Below are 20,090 nucleotides of genomic sequence, written 5' to 3'. Positions count from 1 at the left end.
TTCCCTGAATAGGGGGTGTAGCGAGGCTTCTGCTGAGTGCCGGAGTTGAACTTTCCATTCCCATACTTCCGCTTGCGGTTCTCCATCTGCTGGTGTTTCCCCTCCAAGATGAGGGCCTTATCTACCAGCTCCTGGTAGTTGTTGAAGGTGGCTACAGTCAGCTGAATGCTCAGCTCATTATTGAGTCCCTCCAAGAACTTTTCCTGCTTGGCTGCATCATCGGCCACATCTCCAGGTGCATAACGGGCGAGCGTGCTGAATTCATCGACATACTGAGCCACAGAGCGATTTCCCTGGCGTAAGTTGCGAAACTCACGCTTCTTCAGACTCATTGCACCAGCTGAGACATGTGCGGTACGGAAGGCTTGCTTGAACTGCTCCCAAGTGACTCCAGCAATGGGGTATGTGGTGGTGTAGTTCTCCCACCATGCAGCTGCAGGGCCTTCAAGTTGGTGTGCGGCAAAGCGCACCTTCTCAACTTTAGTACAACCAGCAGTGATAAGTTCCCGCTCCATCTTGCGGAGCCAATCATCTGCCACAATGGGCTCAATGCTGCTGGAGAAAGTCGGAGGGTTCAACCTCACGAAACGGGTGAGATTGTCGGCCTGGGGTGGATGATGGTTGTTGTTATTGTTCTGATTCTGGATGATCAGCTGCATCAGGGTATTCTGTTGCTGAATCAACTCGGTGAGTTCCGGCGGAAAGTTGGAAGTAGGGGCACGTCTCAGAGGCATCTGATGTTTGTAGAGGGGTGAGATTAGCATAGAACAATGGTCTAGAGAGTAATTACACTACCCATATGAAATGCAACAAACAAGTATCACACCACACATTTTATTCAATGCCATCACAAAGGTTCACATGGGGATACAAAATTCGATAACCTAAACATCGGCCTAAACGTTTAACGATAAAATAAATTTGGTGGTCTAGTCTAAGTGTCCTCCTCACAAAAGCATGGTGGTGGGTCCTTCGGTGGAGCTTTCTTCATAGTCCTCGTCATTGCTGATCAAGGGGGCTATGTCACCTTCGGGATGAAGGTTCTCGCCCATGTCTAGTTCCTCATCCAGGTATGCAACTCGAGTCTTCACCTTCTCGATCCTCTCCAGAAAGTCCTTCACCTCCAGTTCGTGCTCATAGTGGGCTTCCCGGGCTGCTTCTTTGAGTTCGAGTTCGCGGAGCGACAGTTGCTTGATCTTCCTGGCGTCCTTGATCACACGATGCTCCAGAGTCCCGCTGTGCTTCTCCAAGGTCTGGGCATAGGACAGGAGAGCGTCCTTGGTCTTGCTTGAGATGATTTCTCCATCTTCTCTTCTCCGGGATACCGTGAATAGGTCCGGTGAAATAGGGCAGCCTCTGTACACTTCCTTGATACGTCCGAGTGCACAATGGACCCGATGTCCCTTCCGATAATCCAGTTGGGTGCGATGAACTTGAAATCCACCGGCTCAGTGCACGGCTCGAATGTCCTTCCGGGAACGTGCACCTCGATCCTATAGCGTGAATCCTCCGGGTAAGACGAAGTCGGCTTCCCTGTGATAGTCGGCAAAGCAATCCTCAAGTCCTTGGTGATCTGTACCAGCTCCTTTCCGAAAGGCATAGTGGCGTCGGGCTGGCAAAACTCCGTGAACTTAACGGGGATGAAGGTGGCCATCTAAAACATTGGAAAATCGGAGAGAAGTCAGAAATGATCAGAAGAGGAAATAGAGGATTTATAGACATAAGAAAATAGTATTCTTCCTAAGGCTTTTCCATTCCTAGAGGTTACGTCCTACGGTCAGCGTGTGCTCTGATACCATTTCTGTAGCGACCCGACTCAAGACGAGTCAAGCCTCTGGTGTTTCCGTACCATCCCAAGATCATGCTGGTACACACTCAGTACATCAATGTATATATCAAGAGTTCAATCACACAGCTTTATTAATCGAAATCTCATATCGAGTACTTTATTACAATAATGGATTACAATAAAGTGGCTGAAGGCCATCTCATGAGATATCTAACGAAGACTAGCGGAAGCATCAGGTAGACGGGTCCATCCGACTCCAGGGCATGTCGCTGAGCGTAGATCGTAGCCTCACTCCTAGTCGGAAAAGTACTCTGCAACATGATACGTTGCAGCCGTGTAGGTCAGCATATGGAATATGCCGGCAAGTCATCAAAGAGAGGGGTAAAAATAATAATCAACTATCTCGACATGCATATTTGGCAGGTGGGGCTACAAGTTTTGCATAAAGCCAATTTTCTCCTACAACAAGAGGGGCTGGAAGCAAAATATTACTACATTGTTTGTTGTTAACGAGATGGTTCCGCCAACCAATTCTCGTACCCGAGTTGTTGTTAACACCGACATCATTATTAAGTTGTGTCGAGAGTTCACGGGAATTTCAATGCCTTCGGCTCAAGTTGTCCATGACCGTGGACACGGCTAATCGATTAGGTTGGGCACTCTGCAGAGTTTTGCACACGTTCCCCACAAGATTTGATCGCCTCCGAGTATGTCCTCGCACTTCAGGGTGTTTGAAGACCGGATGATCAAAACATGGTCTTTCAACGGGTCCCTCTGAATGCCTGTCGGTGCCCATCCATTCCTACCGTTCTTCTACATCTGCTAGCACCGCTTGTCCAGAGTCGCCGCGTTGTCCAACCAAGCCAGAGCCCATAATGACTTGTGGCTGTGCAGGTAAGCCTTGGGTCTTGAAGCCTCCGTCCGTCTCTTTGAGCCTGGGTGAAGCTTTCCGCAAGATGTCATGGCCGTCTCCAGCATCCCGGGTCATCCACATGTTTCTCCAGGGAGCCGATCAACCGTCCTTCACCCAGAGTTGCATTGCATCACGAGGTCTTGAAAATCTTGTCTTAACCGGTCTTGATTATTTAATCAACCTCGCATCACTCGTGTTATGCACTCAACCGAAATCCCATCTACTCAAGCATAGCAATCTGAAATTTGTCGTCCCGGGGCCAAGTATCGGGGTTGATGTGTGCCTACCACATGATACTACAACCTATACTAAAATTTCCAAGTACGTACGCAGCATGCAATTGGGCAAAGAAAGGTGAAACTACCATGCATCAAAAAACATAGGAGATAGTATGATCAAAATGACTTGCCTTGATGATAGTTGTCTTGATCGAGCGCTTCTAAGTAACAAGCTTCGCACTCCGGGTGATCTACCGATACAAAAAAAATACACACCATAAGCACTACAATCAGACAACAAGTAAAAATAACATCACAAGTAAATAGTTGCTATGGCCTAAGTGAAAGAATTCACTATACGTCACTAGGGCAGAAACTTGTTTCTGTTAAAACCCCAAGTAAAAATATTAAAAAACATTGAAACTTATACCACAGTAATATATAATAACTAGGAAGCAGTAGCAAAAAGAATCAAATCAAAATCATTTTTGTAAACTCCTGGAATAAGCAAAACAAGGTTTAAACTAAATCTGATCTAATTCAAATTTGAAAATTTCAAACATAGACAAATTATATTTTTTTGAAACTACAGAAAAATTGTGATCTACTGGAACAAGTGTACACGTGGCAGTTTCTGATTTGCTGATGGGTGTTTGCTGCGAGGGAAAACTAACACACGGCCGCAATCTAAGGAAAACTACTCGGCTCAGTTTAAGTGACCGAAAAACCGTCGGTTCTTTTTAAAAGAACCGAAGGGGTATGCACATCTAATCTAACCCTTTGATCTAAGATCCTACGGTGGAAAAAACAACAGAAAGAAAACTAGAGGAGGGAGAGGCTCACCGTGTCTGAGAGGAGCTGGGCAGCTCCGGTGGCTACTCCGGCGAGGGGGGGCTGGTCACCAGCAGGGTGGGGCGGCGGAGGAGGGGGCAGTCGGCTCCGGGGCGTCGGGGAGGCAGCAGGGGAGGCGTCCGGGGCGACAGGGAGGCAGCAGCAGTTTTTCTGCTGCTAGCTCGAAGGGGAGCTCCGGTGGCTGTGCGGGCGCGGCGTGGTGGCTGGGCAGGACGGCGTGGGGGTGAAACGGGGCGAGAGCTGCGTGGGGGTTCGGTTTTTATAGGGGGAGGGGGTGGCCGAGGAGGAAAGAAATCAAGGGCTGCCATGGAAGGCAAGCTCGCTGGAAGGAAGGCAAGCTTGCTGGAAGGTCACGGTAGACAAAAAAAAGGAAGGAAGAAGGAGAGGGAAGGAAAGAGAGAGAGAAGAAAAAAAGAAAGGAAAGAAAAGTGGGAAAGAAAAAAAAACAGAAGGAAGGGGGTGGCGCTTGCGGTTTGCGAGGGATGCGCTGCGGTTGCCAGGGATTTGTTCCTCGCGATGGGGAGGCAGCAGAAATATCTCCCGTGTTTGTTTTTTTAACAGAAACTAAAACGAAATAAAAAGGAAACAAATAAAATAATTAATATAGGGTATTATATACCAAAATGATCAGAAAAATATCCTCTACTCGATTAACATTTTTCCAAGGCAAAAATAAAAAGTTAAAAAAATGTTTTTTCAAAAAAAAATCCCGTATGCTATATTTTCTTTTTGCAATTATTTTCAGGATAAAACTTTGGCTTTCTTCACTCAAAATATTTCAAAAATGCCTCACACTTTGGAGGGTCATTTTCCTCCGCTCTCTCTTGCGTGCAAGAGATTATTTCCCGACACTTCTCGTGTGAAGAAAAAAAATAGAAATGCAAAAGCAAAAGTCGAAAGAATTCATATGCAAACTTTATTTAAATTAATATGCATAGATGCTTAGCTACAATATAAAACATTCCCAATTAGGAAAATTGGGATGTTACAAGAGTGCTCATGGGAAAAGAAGACGGAGGCTCGCTGGAGGAGATTGCCGGGATATGAGTTCCCATAGCAACCGGGAGGTTGGGAAAAAGAAAGGAGAAGGACGCGGGGATGAAGAAAGAGATAACATGGTAGGTCCTTCCGATTTGATTCGATGCAGCCGCGAGCGAGAGGAGGAGACCGGCCGAAGCGTTCGGCCGGCGCGCCGGCTGAAAACGTATACCTGAGAGAAAAGACCTCTTTTACTGGATCCTCTTAAGTTTATGGAAACTATTGGACAGGTTTTTTTCCTTGTCTTAACTTCCCGTAAGCAACGATTAGTTTAGGGATAAGGAACTATTGGACCGTTCACATCAGCTAAAAAAAACGAAGCGTTCAGGTGATATTCCCCCCAGCTCCCCATCCCGGCCGCCAGCGCATGACATGCTGCAACAGAGCGGAGCCAGTAATCGGGTGACCTCCGGCGAGCTCACCTCCTTCAGCCTCAGTCGTCGATCTGCTCTACAATCCTTCCTCGCTCCTCCGCCCCATGCTGCAACGAAGCGACCATCCCGGTGAACTCCGGTGAGCTCACCTCGCCTCCTTCAGGTTCCAGCACAATCTGTCCATCTGCTCCACGATTCCTTCTCACTCCCCCTACGCCCCACCCTGCAATGGAACCACTATGGGGTTGAACTAACTCGGGTCAGCTCACCTCGCCTTCTTAAGGATTCAGCCTCGGTCGTCGATCTGCGCCGCCGCCACTTCTACCCCCGCGGTTCTCCATCGGCAAGCACGGACTCCCCCCCCCCACCCAGACAAATCCAAACAAGTACAGCGGAGGAGCGCTGGGAGCGAAGAGATGGCGGTGACCATGGCGAGCGTTTCCACCGGCGTGATGAACTCCCTCCTCGGGAAGCTTGCCACACTGATGGGGGATGAGTATCGCAAGATCAAGGGCGTTCGGAACAAGGTAGCCTCCCTTCTGGACGAGTTCGGTAGCATGAGTGTTGAGTAAATAGGCAATTTTGTGAGCAGATTAATCCATGAAATAATTACTAACATGGCATTGACTAGGTTCATGACATACTGATCACGGAGTATACTAGCAAGTACTACGCATATAGCAGAAACATCTACGCATATAGGCAATACTACTAGTGCACACAGAAACAGGAGAGACACAAACACATCATACCCTCCGATCGGCCAGTTGGCCGTAGCAGCAGCGGCGGCGGCGGCAGTATCCTCTGCCACCTTCTTCTCGGCTTCGGCCTTCTCACGGAGATAGTCAGCTTCGCTTGGTGAAGACATGGCGATGACGAGGGCGACGCGGACGTAGACGAAGCAGACGGACGGAGGCGAGCAGTCGCGTGATCGCTCCCCAAAAACCTAATCGCCCCTCTCCCGTACAGGAACCGGAGAGGCGAGGTTTCGGAGGCCTGCTCTCCCGTCGACCGTGTACGCGGTAAACGGGACGGAGTCGCCGGCGGCAGCAGCAGTCAAGGAAGGAACGCGTGAGGCAGATGTGATCTGATTCTCGTGACGACTAGGGTAGGCGATAGCCTGCTTATAAAGGCGGCTGGGTGGAGAGACGTGGGCCAAACCCACGTCCGAGTCGGTAACAGCCACGATCCGACGTCTCGGATCGTGCCTTGTCCGTTACGTATTCTCCGTTCCTGACCGGCAAAAATAAGCGCGTAGGTATGAGCTCGGCTCGGCTCATTCCCGCAACCCGCGGCGCGTTGTGACGAGGCGTGGCGTGGCGAGGCGGGCGGCGGAGGAGGAGTGCGCGAGGGCACCTTCTCTTCTCACTCTCCAATAGCATGTGGAAGAGAGATCCTTATAAAGGGGTCCAACTTCTCCTCCACTAGCGGGGTGGGACTAAACTTCCCACCACCTTGTCATGCCACCACCTACATGGGCCCTTGGAGATTTTTCTGAAATTTGTCTTATGGGCCTAAGGCCCATCTCTAATTTCAACAATCCCCCACCAGATCTCAAGGGCACATCGTGTTCCCTCGTTCCAAACACTATTTTAATATAACAGCATTTCAGTGAAGACCTGTTAAGGTTGAGCTTCACCTAGAGCAAGTAGCTACACCCCTTTACAACTGAACAATGGACTATGCCTTGAATTGTCAGTTTGGCGTAAAGGAGCTTCACCACAAGTCTTACTAGTACTAGGCTGCCGAAGGTGACCCCTCGGGTGGAGCATATTAGTCACACTCCTGGCCTATTCATGAGTTTACTAGAGATCACCCAAATCTCATAGACTGTGACCAGCAGTCAAGCTCATATAGGTGTGTTCCTCCAAAGATCGCTCTGTAGGACAGCATCTTGCTTACATATAAGCTTTAGAACACATTAAGACAGTAGTCATCCTACCATACAGTATCCGAGAGTATTGCATCTCCAACGGAGTGGGTTAGTAAAGTTACTCTCCTCAGTTCACCACTGGCTTGTTTTCCCAGATCCTACTTCACGAGATCTCCGATCATATAGGTTGGGTTACTGCCATGGCAACTCATGTGGGTCTCATACCCATCTCCCTCGATGCACTGTCTATCACAACACGTGATAGCCCTTTAGTAAAGGGATCTGCCAGATTCTTAGCCGTTTGGATGTAATCCAACACTATCACTCCGGAGTTTCTCAAACGTCTGACAGACTTCAATCTCATTCTTATATGTTTGTTGGACTTCATATTGTCCTTTGAACTCTTCACTTTAACAATAACTGTTTGATTATCGCAGCTCATAAGGATAGCCGGAACCGGCTTCTCAACCACAGGTAAGTCCATCAAAAGATCTCGAAGAAATTCTGTTTGACACCAGATGTGTCTAATGCTGTTAATTCTGCTTCCATTGTCGATCTTGTTAAGATCGTTTGCTTGCAAGACTTCCAGGAAACAGCACCACCCCCAAGAGTAAACATATACCCAGTAGTGGCCTTCATCTCATCAGCATCAGAGATCCAATTCGCATCACTATACCCCTTCAAGTACCGATGGGAATCCCGTATAGTGAAGCCCGTGGTTGACAGTACCTTTCAAGTAGCGCATAATTCTTTCAACAGCACGCCAATGAACATCGCTCAGGTTTGCAACAAACCGGCTAAGTTTGCTCACAGCAAACGCGATGTCAGGGCTCGTTGCGCTAGCTAGGTACATAAGTGAACCGATAATTTGGGAGAATCTCAATTGATCTATAGTTGTGCCTTTAAACTTTCGAATAAGCACACTAGGATCATATGGTGTTTGACAAATTTTGCAGTCTGAATATCCAAAGCGACTCAAAATCTTATCAACATAGTGGGATTGCAGAAGTGTAATCCCACCCTCATCATCTCTCAAGAGCTTGATGTTCAAGATAACATCAGCCACCCCAAGGTCCTTCATCTCAAAGTTTTGAGACAGAAAAGACTTAACCTCCTCAATTACTTTGAGGTTGGTTCCAAATATCAGTATGTCATCAACATACAAGCACAATATAACTCCTTCGCCCCCACCATGGCGATAGTATACACATTTGTCAGCTTCATTAACAACGAAGCCAACAGATGTTAGAGTTGTATTAAACTTCTCATGCCATTGCTTAGGTGCTTGTCTCAGACCATATAAAGATTTCAGCAACTTACACACCTTTCCTTCCTGACCTTCTATCACAAAGCCATCTGGCTGTTGCATATAGATTTCCTCATTTAGCTCTCCATTCAAGAAAGCCGTCTTAATGTCCATTTGATGAACGAGAAGACCATGAGAGGCCGCCAATGAGAGTAGTACTCGAATGGTGGTCAGTCTAGCCACAGGTGAATAAGTATCGAAGAAATCTTCTTCTTCTTTCTGGACATAGCCCTTGGCCACAAGCCTAGTCTTGTACTTTTCAATCGTACCATCGGGCCTAAGCTTATTTTTGAACACCCACTTGCATCCCAATGGTTTGCAACCATAGGGACGATCAGTGATTTCCCATGTCCCGTTAGCCATGATGGAATCCATCTCGCTATGGACCGCAGCTTTCCAGTAATCAGCATCTGGAGAAGCATACGCTTCTGAAATAGAAGTGGGATTATCATCCACGAGGTATACGAAGAAATCATCACCAAAGGTCTTTGCAGTCCTTTGTCTCTTGCCCCTACCACGGGCTTCCTCGTCATCCTCCTCAGGATTTTCATCATGTGTTTGTTCATAGTATTCCATAGGAATGGCAGGCTCAGGAGTTATCTCAGATTCCTGTCTAGAAGTGCTTTGCATATCTCTCATGGGAAATATATCCTCAAAGAATGTAGCATCCCTCGACTCCATTATTGTACCGACCTTCACGTCAGGTACCTCAGATTTCACTACTAGAAATCTATAGCCTACGCTATTCTTAGCGTACCCCAAATTAACGCAGTCCACGGTCTTTGGTCCAAGCTTAAGCTTCTTGGGGATCGGTAGATTGACTTTCGCCAAGCAGCCCCAAGTACGTAAGTACGAGAGCGTCGTCCTTCTCTTCGACTACTCCTCGTAGGGAGTGACCTCATTATCTTTTGTAGGAACTTTATTCAGGACATGACACGCGGTCAATATAGCCTCCCCCCACCATGCCTTGGATAAACCCGATGTATCTAACATGGCGTTCACCAAATCAGTTAGAGTACGGTTTTTCCGCCCGGCAACCCCGTTTGACTGGGGTGAATAGGGAGGCGTCCTGTCATGAATAATGTCGTGTTCCGCACAAAATGAATCAAATTCGTTTGAGAAGTACTCTCCACCATGATCAGGCCGGACTCATTTAATTTTCTTTTCAAGTTGATTCTCAACTTCTGCCTTATAGATTTTAAAGTAGTGTAGAGCCTCATCTTTAGTATTTAACAGATACACATAGCAAAATCTAGTGGAATCATCTATCAATGTCATGAAGTATTTCTTTCCACCTTTCGTCAACACACCATTCATCTCACAAAGATCAGAATGTATGAGTTCTAATGGTGCCAAGTGTCTCTCCTCTGCAGCCTTGTGAGGCTTGCGAGGTTGCTTTGCTTTCACACACGAATGGCACTTAGAACCTTTGGCTAAAGTGAAAGTTGGGATTAAATTCAGTTTTGCTAGCCGCGACATAACACCGAAACTTATGTGACAAAGACGTGAATGCCAAACTTCAGATTCATTAACACTCGAATGAATATTGTTCACGACTTTATTACAAAAATCTACAAGAGAAAGGCGGAACAGACCTCCGCATTCATAACCTTTTCCAACGAAAAGTCCATATTTCGTAACTACTACTTTATTAGACTCGAATACCAACTTAAACCCTTCTCTACACAGAAGGGAGCCACTAACGAGATTCTTCTTGATGGCGGGGACATGCTGCGCGTTCTTCAGCTGCACGATCCTTCCCGAAATAAACTTCAGATCGACCGTGCCAACACCAAGAACAGAAGCACTCGCACCATTCCCCATCAATACGGACCCGCGACCGGTGGTCTGATAAGAAGAGAACAATGATAAGTCAGCACACACATGAATATTTGCACCCGTGTCCACCCACCAATCGGTGGACTGACAAACTGTAAATACAGTAAGTAAATTACCGTACCCAGATGCACCACTTTCATTGTTGCCCACAATCATATTGGCGGACTTGGAGTCCTGTGCCGGCTTCTTGTACTTGTTTGGGCATTTGTTCGCCCAATGTTCCTCTGAACCACAAGTATAGCAGCCATCTCCCTTCTTATTCTTCTTGAAGGGCTTCTTTCCCTTCTCCTTGAAGTCGGTATTCTGTTGGACAGAATTATTTCCCTTGGGCTTGTGAGAATTGAAGTTCCTCTGATGTACCATATTGGCAGCAGAAGAGCTTTCCACCGCTTTTCCATTGGAGTCCTTTGCTCTCGAGTTCTGCTCAACACTCAGATGGCCGATGATGTCCTCTACTGAGAACTCACGCCTCTGATGTTTCAGAGTAGTAGCAAAGTTCCTCCAGGAATTAGGGAGCTTAGCAATTATACAGCCTGCGACAAACTTGCCCGGCAAATTGCACTTAAGAACCTCAAGTTCCTTAGCTATGCATATTATCTCATGAGCTTGTTCCAATACAGAACGGTTGTCAACCATCTTGTAATCGTGGAACTGCTCCATAACATACATCTCACTCCCAGCATCGGTGGCCCCGAATTTAGATTCGAGTGCCTCCCACAAGTCCTTGGCAACATGCATATGTAAATATGCATCAACCAGCTTATCTCCGATCACGCTAATGACTGCTCCAAGGAATAGGACGGTGGCCTCCTTAAACATCTTCTCCTGTTCAGGAGTGATAGTTTCTGTAGGAGTGACACCGGCTACCCAGAACACGTTCATAGCTGTGAGCCATAAGGTGGTTCTCGTTTGCCAACGCTTGAAAAAAGTACCGGTAAACTTATCCGGTTTCAGTGCAGCAGCAAAACCATTACTCGAAAAATTCCTACAGACATTAGGTTTTTGGATTGTTGAGTAAATAGGCAATTTTCTGAGCAGATTAATCCATGAAATAATTACTAACATGGCATTGACTAGGTTCATGACATACTGATCACGGAGTATACTAGCAAGTACTACGCATATAGGCAATACTACTAGTGTAGACAGAAACAGGAGAGACACAAACACATCATACCCTCCGATCGGCCAGTTGGCTGTAGCAGCAGCGGCGGCAGCGACAGTATCCTCTGCCGCCTTCTTCTCGGCTTCGGCCTTCTCGCGGAGACGGTCAGCTTCGCTTGGTGAAGACATGGCGATGACGAGGGCGACGCGGACGTAGATGAAGCAGACGGACGGAGGCGAGCAGTCGCGTGATCACTCCCCAAAAACCTAATCGCCCCTCTCCCGTACAGGAACCGGAGAGGCGAGGTTTCAGAGGCCTGCTCTCCCGTCGACCGTGTACGCGGTAAACGGGACGGAGTCGCCGGCGGCAGCAGCAGTCAACGAAGGAACGCGTGAGGCAGATGTGATCTGATTCTCGTGACGGCTAGGGTAGGCGATAGCCTGCTTATAAAGGCGGCTGGGTGGAGAGACGTGGGCCAAACCCACGTCCGAGTCGGTAACAGCCACGATCCGACGTCTCGGATCGTGCCTTGTCCGTTACGTATTCTCCGTTCCTGACCAGCAAAAATAAGCGCGTAGGTATGAGCTCGGCTCATTCCCGCAACCCGCGTCGTGACGAGGCGTGGCGAGGCGGGTGGAGGAGGAGGAGTGCGCGAGGGCACCTTCTCTTCTCACTCTCCAATAGCATGTGGAAGAGAGACCCTTATAAAGGGGTCCAACTTCTCCTTCACTAGCGGGGTGGGACTAAACTTCCCACCACCTTGTCATGCTACCACCTACATGGGCCCTTGGAGATTTTTCTAAAATTTGTCTTATGGGCCTAAGGCTCATCTCTAATTTCAACAATGAGTGCCCTGCTTGTGAAGCTCGCGGGTATGGACGAGCTTGACATTCAGGCCAGGGAGTGGAGGGACCAGGTCCGGGAGATGTCGTACGACATTGAAGACTGCGTCGACGACTTCATGCATGACCTTGGACAAAAAGGCGCAACCACTGGCTTTCTCAAGAAGACTGTCGAACGCCTGAAGAAGCTCCGGGTGCGCCATCAGATTGCCAACATGATCCATAGGATCGAGGCTCGTGTAAGTGAAGTGCATGACCGGCGCACGAGGTACAAAATTGATGAATACACTCCATCACCCGGCATTGTCGCTGTCGATCCAAGGCTGATCGCCATCTACGCAGAGGCCGCCGGTCTTGTGGGCATCGATGCTCCAAGAGACGAGCTTGTGAAGATGTTGATGGTTGAAGGGAAAGAGCTGAGGGTAGCTTCTATTGTGGGATTCGCTGGTCTTGGAAAAACCACACTTGCAAATGAAGTGTACCGTAAGCTTCAAGGACAATTTGATTGTCATGCATTTGTGTCGGTGTCTCAGAAACCAGATATGCCAAACCTTCTCAGTAATTTGTTACTGAAACTTGCGGGGCAGCACTCTTCTCAAATGGGCAAGTTGGACGATACGATCACCGGTATCAGGGAATATCTATCGGATAAGAGGTAACCATCCTTGTTTACTGATTTGTTTGTTACAAAATACTAAGAATTCAACCGATCTGATTTGGTGGATTTTAGATCCTTCTCTACTAGAATTTGATTGTTTTTATTATTGCTAAATGTGTGAGTCCTTTTTTTCCTGTTTGGTGTCACATGGAACTGAAACTTATCCAATTGCAACTCTATTTTCTCTGTTTGGGTGTCACATGGTAAGGAAGTTTTCATTTCGTAATATGTTGGTATTTGGAATTTCATCCTCGCGGTCACATCATACAGTTTTAAGAAAATTTAATTTAATTTGTTGGACATTAATCAGAACTTTGAGGAGTTTCTTTTGGTGGGCCTATGTGCAGAGCTCTTTCTAGATTAGCCACTTTTGAAACAACCTTAATATGGTAGCTTAGTTTATTATTAGAGAAAATCTTCACAAGCATAACAAGGTATTGTCATCATGAATGGAGTTACTAGCTAGGTGAGGTCCTAACATTTGCCCATTCACTTAACTTTCTGGAAATGGTTATTCAGTAATTTGGTTTATGTGTGCATGATTTTGGAGATCTGTATCCAATATTCTTCATTGTTTTGCTATTAATCTGTTATAGTGTAAGTAACAGGGGCCACGTTGCCTTAAAGGAATTTAGGGCCACAATGCTTACATGCAACACAACAACACATACTTGATTATCAGATGTGAATGAAAAAAGAAAGAGATATAGCTTCACATATTTATCATCAACATGAGATGTGTACTCTTAGCATACCGACATGTATCCTAATCAAACTGAACTACTCCCAAAATGAATTTGTTGGACATGAGTACAATCTACCACAATTTTAGTCCACAAGTATGGCAAACTGCAATAAATTGGTCCCAGCACTCGTGTGAAAGTTTAGCTAAGAAGTAGGTCTATGACAGGTGAGTTACAATCTAGAGAAATGTAGCGGCATGCCACAATGATGGCTGCAACCAAACCATTGCCACACTTATGTGCCAAAAGGTTGGCCATGTGTGCTGCAAAAATCAATTATATGTATTTTTATTGTTAGATAACTAAAATAAATGTTGACACATAAAAATAAATTATTACAGAATATTTTCCTTGACACTTGCAAACATCATGAAGACTTATCTGCAAAATCCAGTGGGAAGAAAACATGAGAAAAGAGTGCACAGATACATGATTTACATTGCGCATATTGTTGTTTTGTGTTGTTTTGGTGATACTCTGTTTGCTCTGTGCGATTGTTGGTTTTATGCTATGACGGTCGTTTCGAGGGCGAACGTCTGTTCCATGGGTAAAAAAGCTGGCGGTCTGCTGGAACTATGTGTCGCACCAGTATTCTTTCTTTCTTTTGGTCACTTTGTGGAACTGCTGTATTTCCGTTCACTGTAATGGAAAGGGGTGTTATGGTTGGTTCAAAAAAAAATATTGCGCATATTGTTTGAAAATTCCATGTTACTGAACTGGTAAGGATATATGGTTTGCTAAGCGAAGTACACCCATTTTTTACCATGAAATATGATGACTTACAATCCTAGGAGAAAATTCATATGTTTTTGGAACTCAGAAAATGTGGTGCCAGCTAGTAACCTAATTCACCTTCTGAGTTTCTACCCCCTCGAGCTTGTGTAGCACACAACTGAGCAAACAATCTAACAACGAAAAAAACAGATGGGATACTCGTAAAAAACCCTGGCAATGTTATGTATCCCTCCAAGGATGGGAAAGGTTTCAGCCATGTGTCAAACCTGACTTTTCCCTTAGTTGACCAAATTCAAGAAATCAGACTCAGTGATCACCTTCCTGTAGGCCCATTCAGTGGCTAGCTTTGCTCCAGTTAGGGATGGTAAGGCTTTGGTTATCCAAGCGCTACTATTCTGTGTGTGTCGTACATAAGAAATACATAAGCACCATTTCTAATCACTCCTCGTACCGCACCTTGGTACGCAATCATGTTGGAACAGTTGGCACAGAAATTGCCATCAATCTATCTGGGTAAGGCATTGATCTGTGATACCTAATAAGCATTCGTCTTTACACAGTCATAACAGTCATGTCTTTGACTGAATGTGTATCAAGTTGGTTTCATGTTAGCTTTTGCTGGTGAGAATCTACATTTTATACTTCATTTTGTTCCTTTTCATGTTTATTTCATCCATTGAGTCCTTCAGTGAACTCACCACTTTGCTTAAAAAAATAGAAGTCCCCACAGCAAGTTACATATACTCTCGAACTGTCATGTACTCCCTCCGTTCCTAAATATAAGTCTATTTAGAGGTTTCACTACGGATTACATACGAATGTATATAAACATATTTTAGAGTATGAATTCATTCATTTTACTGCATATGTAGTCACTAGTGAAATATCTATAAAAACTTATATTTAGGAACAGAGGGAGTACCTGTTATCTTTTTATGAACTCATCACAAAGGACTCAAACCAATGTGGTCCCCATGTGTGATTTATTTATGGTCCCTTTGGATTGAAGAATTTTCATATGAATTTTGTAGAATCCCAATCCATTGGAATTTTTTCTATACAGGTCCTTTAGGTCAAAGGAATGATATCTGCTCTGACACCCTAATTCCATAGGATTTGTAGCAAGAGGTTACCTCATGGGAATTTTCCTTTCTGTCTTGCATGGACCTTATCTCTATTCAAATTCCTGCGCTGAAGAGCCATGTTTGCAGATTTCTGTATTCTGATTTATTGTAAAATTTGGCAAGTCATGGTATCTCATCCTACCCTGTTTCGTATTCTTACGTGATTAGAATCATGTATTCTAAAGAGGCCATCAGCTTTTTTGCACTCTAGTACATGTTGCCATGCTATTTGACATGGACATGCTTTTTAGAGGAGACACATTTTTTGTTTCTGATTGTGGGAAGAGGCGTGCACATTCTGTAACTTTGCACTTTTGTTTCAGATAGATATAGATGAACCAGGGATAAAACATATCCCGTTTCCTTAAGGGCAAGCCGACTTAGTTATAATGAGTGTTTTTACTAGAACTGCACATTTATTAATACATGTGCAACTATTTCATTGACTATGTAATACTCATTTTTTTGGGTATTTTTGTTGTTGTCTTGAGTAGGGTTTCACTCTTTCTGTAGTTTTTTATTTTTATTTCATCGATTTTTTTTCTCTGTTTTTTAGAACATAAGAGATGAATAGGCTGTCTGGATGGTTGGATTCCATCTAATGACTGATAAAATTTACCGTGTTTTAAGAAAAATGCAATCAACCTTACAGGAGATGTTCTTATGTAAGCATTGCTTCCAATTTTACTATTAACTAACCTTTTTTACTTTCTGTGATTTTATTTGCAGGTACTTAATCATAATTGATGATTTATGGGATTCGCTTGCATGGAAGGTTATTAGATGCACTTTTCCAGAAAACAGTCGTGGCAGTAGAGTGCTAACAACTACAAGAATTTACTCTGTCGCCGCTACTTGTTGCTCTAACAGAAAAGAGTATGTTTATAAGATGAAATCATTGGATGAGCAGGACTCAAGAAGACTATTTTTTAGTAGAGTATTTGGTTTTGGAGAACCTTGCCCTGTCATGTATGAGGAGTTCTCGATAGATATTTTGAAAAGATGCGGTGGTTTGCCACTTGCCATTATCAGCATATCAAGCCTTCTAGCAGGTCAATTGAAGCCAATGTGGGAATATGTAAGGAATTCCTTGGGATCCATGTTTGGAGGCAATCCTACTCTAGAAGAAATGAAACAAATATTGGACCTTAGCTACAGAAATCTTCCTTACCATCTAAAGACATGCCTGCTTTATCTTGGTATGTATCCAGAGGATTACGAGATAATGAAGAATGATTTGTCGAGGCAATGGATGGCTGAAGGTTTCGTGAGTTCAATCAACGGGCTAAATGCAGAGGATGTTGCAGGGAGCTACTTCAATGAGCTCATCAACAGGAGCATGATCCAACCTGTGGAGAAGGACTGTAATGATGAGGTGTTGTCGTGCAGTGTACATGACATAATGCTTGATCTTATCAGATCCAAAAGCACAGAAGAGAATTTTATTACTGCAATGGATCACCAACAAACTGTGACAGGGATGAACAACAAGATCCGTCGAATATCGCTCCGCAACGGTGGTGAAGAACATGGCGTGATGCCGGCAATAACCAGCGAGTCACTATCACAAGCTCGCTCAGTCGCAGTTTTCAGAAACGCCTTCTGGCCTAATTTACTTGGGTTCAAGTATGTTCGAGTTCTTTACCTTGAATATCCAAAAAGTGGAAGGCTGGATCTTACTGGTATATGTGGGTTGTTTCTACTAAGAGACGTAAAGATTGCCTGTGATTACAATACAAGCTTGCAGCTACCTAGTCAAATCGGGGAGCTAAGGCAATTAGAGACAATTGATTTACGGTGGTCACCTCTGGTGAGCATTCCATCAGATATCGTTAGTTTTCCCCGGTTGTCACATTTCGTCGTTCCAAAAGGTACTCTGTTGCCTGATGGAATTGGCAGCTTGAAGTCACTGCACACTCTACATGGGTTTGATGTATCCGAAAACTCGATAAACAACATTGAGTGCCTTGGTGAGCTGAACAACATGAGAGATCTTGATCTCTATTGGTCAAGGACAAAGACCTTGGAGGAAGCAGAGAATCGTATGGATGCCTTGCGTTCTTCCCTTGAAAGGCTTTCACACTCCAGCAACCTAAAGAGCCTTATAATGCAGAATCTTTCTTCGACGCCGCTGGTTGGCTGGAGCACACTGTCCCCTCCACCTCGCCATCTTCGGAAGCTTGATCTGTTTGGTTGCGTGTTTTCAAGGATCCCCAAGTGGATATGTCAACTGAGCGACCTCCACAGGTTGGTTCTTAGGGTTGAGAAGGTGGTTTCTTCCAAGGGCGATGGTGATGTCAATATTCTTGCACGGTTTCCCTCTCTTATCCACCTCGAGTTGCAGATCGAAAAGTGCCCAGAAGAAAGGGTCGTCATCACCGGCAGTGGCACAGCATCGAAAAGTGCCCAGAAGAAAGGGTCGTCATCACCGGCAGTGGCACAGCATTCCAAACTCTCAAGCACCTGAAGTTCTCTTGTCCTAAGCTGCTGCTGGCCTTTGAAGCAGGAGCCGTGCCCAGACTCCAGCGACTCGAGCTGCGGTTCAGTATAAGGGCATCTCCAATGGTTGTAAGATAGTTGTTGGTAATTTTGACACATAGGATTTTTGATGATGTGTCATTGCAATAAATGAGGAAAGAGAACAAGGTTGTATGTAAATTAACCAACACCCTTGCACAAGCTCCAATGTAGAATGAGAGAGCACCTTATTTATTACCTCACATCTTATTGGACAAACTAGATACAACCCATTGGAGTAGTTGTATGTTAAGGTGTTGGCTGATGACATGGCATATTTTACCAACAAGCTAACCAACAAACTGTTGGAGATGCCCTAAAGGGATGGCAACAAGGCAGCAGTGCATGCGTGCCCACTGGCATCAAGCACCTGCCACCTGGCTTCACAGAAGTTAGTCCAATGCAGTTTGACCACTTCAGAGAGAGGCTCAATAGATGCGACGCAGCAGCTGTGAAGTCTGCGCTGAGGAACACTTTTGCATGTATAGGAATTACAATGGTGCGAATCAGTGGAGGGGACGCGGTTCCGAAAGCCACGGCCGCTTTTAGTTCGGTCTGCTAGCTCTTTATGTTTCCCAAATCCTCAATGTAAATGTGTGTGCCTCGAAACAGTTTGATGATCACCTCACCAGGTCTGAGCTTATACTTTTGGGCTACCCTCAATGTTGCTATCATATTATTCATTTTATCTCTGTTGTCTTCCTTTAGCATATGTTGTACTAGTAAGATAACCTCTATGTGCTGTTCGCGTAACTAACAATGGGTGTTAGTTCGTGTTAGGAAAGCAACTTGTCTATATTGAAGACCCAAGGGGCATATATATACTACACATGACTTGAGGTGCAAGGAAAGTAAACATAGACTAATAAGGACTCCTAAACTAATACTAATTTCTCTTATAAATATCGCTAGGCTCCTAGTCAGGACGAAGCCATCCACGTCGCCCCAAGAACGTTATGAATAGTGTTGTCGTGCTCTCATGCCACCGCCTGTGAATTCCTTACCCCGCCGGGGCATTTTAGTAATTTCACGTGTAGGAGTATAAAAGTCAGCCGCTCCAGTGGAGGAACCCATCGCCCGCTCCCGCACTCTCCTCCCCCTGCTGCCCACTCTTCTCTTCCCCGCCCCCTCCCGTGAAAACCCTTGCCGCCGCCCGCCGCCATCGCGGACGTCTCTCCCACCCCCCTCGTCATCCCCACCGACAGGTCGGAGTTCGTGGCTGGCCGTCGCACGACGTCAGGCTGTGGCGCGGTTGGTCGAGGCGAAGATGCCATCGCGCGGGGTCGTCGTCGAGCGGGCCGTGAGGAGAGGGAGTAGAGGGAGGGAAGGGTGGGAGGCGCGAGGATGGAATTGGGACTCGCCAGCCATGCGGTGCTAGCGGTGGAGGACTCCAGATCCCTTGTCTCCCCGGGTGCCTTGCTCGTCATCGACCTCCCTGGGTGCTTCTCTCCCCAAATGGTGCCTAAATGGCCATATCGATTCAAGTGCCAGGTGAAGACACCTCCCTCACTGTCCAAGTGTGCTCTACATGGGCGGCGTCACCACGACCAATTTGACGATCCAAGCTAAGGTGAAAATACTGTCCTCTCTTTATTTCTCAGTTGTGTGAGATCTGATTTTGTTTAGAATTTGTGTCGAGCGTGAAGGTAATCAACAAGAAATGGGAGATGATTCGTTGTTCATGGGATCTTCCAAAAAACATGAAAAAAACACAACAAATTATTCCTTATGCGTTGTACCATATTCTGACATTTTGTTTGCTTACTCGGAAATCCTAGTCAGACTTTTGCTTTCAATTCTATTACATGTAAATGAACTACTTGAGGAATGTGAGACCTATTATCAGATTATATCCTTTGGAGCTAACTCATGTTGCTTTATTTTACTTGCAGGGTTGCATTAGATCTTCACGGATCATATCTATTATTTTCAGGATCACTGAAACAATTGCATTGCAAGACAGTATGCCTTTCTTTGACAGTATGTCATCTTAGTCCTTTTCATTTGTCACATTCAGTACTAATTACTGATGCTTCTACTACACTGCCTTCAACGATGGTCGCCGCTTTCCATATTTTGTGACAAATGTATCTTCATGTATCTTCATTTGTCATCAACTGAAGATACGCGTTCATATTTTTGTGAAATGCATTTTTGTCACAAG

The 20,090-nt window shown here is 45.5% G+C and overlaps 1 pseudogene; it reads left to right on the top strand.

The window, feature by feature from the left end:
- The first annotated feature begins 5,612 nt into the window (after window positions 1–5,612).
- On the top strand, window positions 5,613–18,322 carry LOC123441478 (annotated as a pseudogene).
- Window positions 18,323–20,090: the final 1,768 nt, after the last annotated feature.

Source organism: Hordeum vulgare, chromosome 3H, assembly GCF_904849725.1.
Source record: "Hordeum vulgare subsp. vulgare chromosome 3H, MorexV3_pseudomolecules_assembly, whole genome shotgun sequence".
Taxonomy (NCBI): domain Eukaryota; kingdom Viridiplantae; phylum Streptophyta; class Magnoliopsida; order Poales; family Poaceae; genus Hordeum; species Hordeum vulgare.
This window is presented reverse-complemented; position numbering and strand designations above follow the sequence as displayed.